We start from the raw sequence: 6,000 nt of genomic DNA on the forward strand, positions 1-6,000 counted from the left end.
TTATAACATTATTCATAAGCAACCGCTATACAATGAGAACTGCAGCTGGAGTTTCGAATTGCAACACAAAGATGACTTAAACTAATATTCTGAATCTTGCTCTATAAATTTGTGTTAAGAATCTAATAATTTTAATTTGTCTGGAGTGTCTTAAATTAATCGTACGCAAACAATCTAACTTATAAAATAAGGTTGTTTTTACTTGATATGTTCAGGATTTATCTCAAAAAACTGATAAGAGAGCCCCATCCCCTGTCCTTCCCTTCATCCCTTTGCTGAATGGAGATCGTGATCTTTAATAATCATATCCATTTTTATTTTCGTTCCCAAAAATCCTTTTATATGAAATATAGTTCCATTGGTTGATAAATTTTTAAGCTCCTCAACAAATGTACATAAAGTCTCCTCCTTTCTTCCCCTCTCTACACTGTAAATCTCAAGGGTCTATGACAATCGTAGAAACATATCTCGTAACCAAGTAGCTTTCCATGCCATATTTGTTACCATTTGTTGGCTTCGTTAGCATAAATTGAGAACCTATGCTTACAAAATTGTATTGGGCTCACTTCCCTCCTCCTATGTATCTACTCGCTGAAAGGAGGATGGTGTGTCAGATAATCAAAGAATCATGCCGAAATGATTATCAATGTTAAGTTTTGTCCATTTCTCGAATTTTGTAAAAAAAAGTTTTATGTAATCCTCCTCTTCCCTTCCTATATTCCCAATTCTATCATTCTACTGCTCCCCCTTTTCATCCACCTCTTTGAAGGAGTGAGAGATACCAAATATTCATAGAAGCATTTCTTGTACCCAAATATTATTGTCCCATGCCAAATTTAATTCCATTTGCTGTTGCAGTTCTTGAGCTATGCAGTAAAAAATGTATGAAACCCCTTCTTCTTTCCTTTCTCCCCGCTGGGAAGAGGGAGGGGTCTCAAAAAATCATTAGAACATGTCACGTTCCCAAATACCCGCCTATGCCAAATTTGGTTTCATTTCCTTAATAAGTTTTTGAATTATGTAAAAAATTATAAAAGAGGCCCCCTCCCCCCTTTACATCTCCCTACTGAAAAGAGCGAGGGGTCTCAAATAATCATAGAAATATTTTTCGTATCCAAATACCCTCCCATTCCAAATTTGGTTCCATTTGCTTTATTAGTTTTTGAGTTATGTAAAAAAATATGAAAGAGGCCCCTCCCCCTTTCAACTGCAAAGAGGAAGGGGTCTAAAATAATAATCGAAATATTACTCTATCAAAATACCTTCCCATGGCAAATTTGGTTTCAATATCTTGATTAGTTTTCGAGTTATATGAAAAATTGTAAGGTAGCCCCCCTCCCCCCTTCCTATCACCCTACTGAAAGGAGGGAGGGATACCTAATATTCATTGAAATATTCCCCGTTCCCAAATACCACCCCATGCCAAATTTGATACCATTTGCTTGATTCGTTCTCGAGTTATGCAAAAAATTGTCTTTTGTTTGGGAAGCCCCTCCCCCCCTTCCTGTTAGGGGGAGGGGTCCCAAACCATAATAGGAACCTTCCCCGGCCTCCAGTACCCCCACCTACCAAGTTTCACGTAAATCGGTTCAGTAGTTTCTGAGTCTATAGGGAACAGACAGAAAGACAGACAGACAGACAGACAGACAGACAGAAATTCATTTTTATATATATAGATCTCTTGTTTTTCTAAATGCTCAACTCTACATTCGATAGTGTATCGAAAAATCACACAAGGCCAAAAAACTCCCATTCTTCTGAGATGCAAAGGATTTTTATTAATTTTGATGCCCAAAAACTTCTGCGCTTTTCTTATAAAACTTTAAAAAAAATTCAAAAAAAAAAATTAAATAAAGGTATTTATTAACTTTCTTAAATACTGCAACTAATTTTTACTTTTGCGAAAACAAACTAGAGATTTCATCTATTTGGTAAGTTTTTCCAATTTTGTATAATATTAGAATTTATAAAAAAAATTCAGTAGGTTCTAACTAAATTAAATTCAAGATCATTAAATGATCTGAAAAGTTGAATTCCTATTTTTTTTTTTCAAATTTTGGTAAAACAATATTACTGAAGAAAGTTTAGAAAACTATTATTTCATTCAATAAATCATAAATTTTATCGTCATCATCATCATTATCAAAGTATTATTTCTAAATTGAATAGAGTTAGAATAAATTCAGAATCAGTTTTTACTTTCATGTAGATTTGTTTGTTCATCAGTTTTATAAACGTTTCATTTATTTCAGTTATCTCAAATTAGTTTTTAAGAATTGATCAGGATTTTTCAACTATTTAGTGAATATTTCAATAAACGATTGTAAATAGCATATTCAAGAGTTCATTTGAATGTGCAATGTTAACTAAATTAGTAATTGCGTTGAGCTCTCAAAATTTTTTCAGTCACAATTTACAATTCCTTAATTTTTATTTTTATCAGTTTCGAATTTGATTATTTATGAAATAACCAATTCATTCTAATTTTTAAGTGATGATGAATTGAATATGTTGTATTTTAAACTTAAAATGTTATTATTGTAAACTTCAATTGAACATGAACTTTTTAAGCCATTTATTCCGATAACTGTAAAAATTTGAATATAAAATTGGAATTTATCCCTGACCTTTATCACTGGCACTCTTGACATAAAATTAAATATTTTCATTTTTATCACATTAAATTTAATCATTATCAATGTGTTTTGAATACTTCCTCTTAAATTTAAATAGATTTTTTTTCTTCTCGAAGATTTATATATCAAATCTTGATTAAATATTATTTAAATCATGGTTCATTTCTGACCTGATCTGAAATTTATTTGAGAATTTAGATAATTTTCAATACTGATGTTATGAAATCGCTTGGTACATCTTTGTACCTGAAAATGATCACATTTTCATATGTGATGAAAGAAATTAGAGAAACATGAACTATCAAAGAACGAAAGAACATAAGCCGTAAATATCATGAAAATTTCGAAAAAGATACAACGGCTCACCGACAGGACTTGAACCTGCAATCTCCGCTTCGGTACAACGGCGCGTTAGCCAATTCCACCAAGGTGAACGTGATGGAACCGGCGAACACGAGCAATCGAGCTCTGCCGATCAACTGCTGGACCTTCTATCGAAACACCATGTATATCCCGCATGTGAACTTTCCCTCTATTGATCTCTCTTGTTTCTCTAACCCCACCCATCGACTCGGGATTTTAGCCGAGCGAGCACATGGTCGATTGCTTCGGGTTTGCCGCAACTTACGGTCAGATGAAGAAGCAATCAGTGCCGCTCAAGGTTCCGAGCAGACCAGTTACACAGGGAGGTGTTACTCTGTTGAAATCAATACTGATGTTTCGATCATGATATTTACGGCTTATGTTCTTTCGTTCTTTGATAGTTCATGTTTCTCTAATTTCTTTCATCACATATGAAAATGTAGATAATTTTTTTTATTATGGTTTTATATTTTATTCTTGTGCATTGATTTTTATGTCCGAAGCTAAAAACTCTTGTTTTATTATAAAATTTTTATTAGCATTTGTTTTTTGGTTTTTCAGAAAATTTGATCAAAAACTTCTTGTTCAGAATAGGGATTATCATTTGGAATAATTTAAAAAAAAAAAACTAGTAAAATTCATTATTTGTCGAATGTGTGTGATGGTCATGTGTTAGAAAATGATTTTAGGAATCAATTTCCTTATTTATCGTGCATTTTTGGTATTGTGTTTATGTTTAGCAAAATTTGAATTTCGAAACCGTCAACCCTCCTCTCCCAGGACGGGCCCGTCGCACGGGTCTAATGCATAAATGCATACACTAATAAAATGAATTTGGTTTAAATTTGCTGCATATTACTGTGAAACACCGCTTAAGAAAACGAAATGTGAGCGTTTCACACATCATGCAAAAAGCGATGAAAACGAGAAAATGTGTGAAATGTTCATTAGATTCACGGACAAAATGTGTAAAATTAAGCAATATGAGCTCAGGGAGGTCGCTTTTTTATTATAGTCGTTTTAACATCTTTCTGTCGTTTTTTTATCAACGATGCAGTTGGCGGACAGTCATTGAAAACTTATCCGGAACAACTGTGATCGATGTTTACTCTTGGGCTCGAACTCACGAACATCGGCTTAGAAAGCCACTGACTTACTAACTAAGCTATATCACAAGCCAGGTCAGGGAGGTCACAATTTTAATTTTGGATTCAAAACTAAAAGGAATATTCAAAAGACATGCATTTAAAAGTATTTTTATTTGCTTCACGCTAAACTTATGCTGCACATCTGCGTGGAGGAGTGATTTTTGAAGTCCATGATTTATTCCTTCAAGCGGCTGTTGGCTGCTGCCTCGATCTGCAGAATCTGAAAGATATTACGATTGATAAAAATTAATATGGATTACCTACTGTTTATATGATGAACAAAATGTCGGAAACTTACCATAATTAACTCTAACAATGCAGTCGTCATAAAATTTCATCAACTGGTTTTGTCACCTTGATTGTTTCCAAACTGCCGGATGGGCTCCTTCACACACTTTCTCCTAAACCGGCTAGTTCGGATAATCTGTAAATTTCAAACTTGCATGCTGTGTGAAAATCACATTCGAGTTTGACAGCTCCATATATTTGCTGATAATGTGTGAAACAGTTTTGCAAAATGAGTGAAATGATTTATCAGTGTAATACTTTTTCTGAACACGGCGAACAAGTTCTAAGAGCAAGTTCACTCGTGTTGGGAAAAAGTGGTAAAAAAAATCTCACACTTTTAGCCACACTTGGCTTTTTTTCACAACACGTGTTCTTTTTTCGCATGCTGTGATGCAAATAGCTCGATTTCTATCACATACGGCTGAAATAGAAAAAGGCCTGTAAAAAAATACAACGCCCAAAGATCTTGAAAACATTTTTGTATGGTAAAATTTTCAAAATGTGCCAATGTCAAAATTTTTACCACTGTTTCCCAACCCGAGTTAACTTGCTCTTAGGACTAAGCAAAGAAGAATATCGATGTATCATGCTGGTCATCGGTCTGTATTCATGGAAAACTGATCTCCAAAATCTAAAGTAAAACACGTGGTTTTGTTAACATCTTACCGAAAACACTTTGAGAAGAGGGCGATTTTTCCAAAATTAGATGGGGGCATTTTGATTGGATGTTTAAATTTTAATAAATTTTCAGTTTATCATAAAACAACGATTTTCAACAGTTTCCATCAATTGATAATTTAAACATATTCTTTCAATAACCAATAAAATCAATGAAAAGGATGTTTTAAGCATTCACATTGGCGTAATAGCCTAACTTAAGTAATAAATAGCCGACATAAAATCTAATTTTAATGTTATTCGCGTTTCATTAAATATCTGGCTATTATATTTATTCAAGTTATAAGATATTCATCTCCTGAACACATTTCTTTAAGAAGAATTTACATATTACTTCGCAAATCTTCATCTTCATCTTCGCTCCCGCAAGGGCATTTTGGGCAGAGTTACCTACTCTTCATTCTAATAAGACCGTTCTGGATTCCGGATTCTGGAGCCCGTACACAGGCTAGAGATTTTGTAACTCATCTAATCATTGTCTGCGAGGGGGCATTCGGCCGAAAGATGTCGCGAGGCATAATGGGTTAATAGGCCGACAGAAGTTCGAATGGTTTATTAGACCGAACGATATTTGACTCTGGTCGAATGGCCAATATTCGCGATGGATACTAGGCTGATTTGACATCTTTGACGCTATGTTATACCTAATAGCCATTAGTCCGAATGTTCGTTAGGCCGAATGGTAGTTTGGCCGAATAGACGTTAGGCCGAATGACCGTTAGGCTGAAGGGTTATTGAGAGGAGCGGATGCTTTGTCGATTTGACATTTTTGAGGCTAGTTTGCATTAATAGTGGGCCGAATGGACATTAATTAATGAAAGTCTTAGGATATTTGATGAACGCTGTTTTCTTGTCTTAGTTTTGATTTCAATGATAAACCAAATGTA

The sequence above is a fragment of the Uranotaenia lowii genome, chromosome 2 (genome assembly GCF_029784155.1).
Source record: "Uranotaenia lowii strain MFRU-FL chromosome 2, ASM2978415v1, whole genome shotgun sequence".
NCBI lineage: Eukaryota > Metazoa > Arthropoda > Insecta > Diptera > Culicidae > Uranotaenia > Uranotaenia lowii.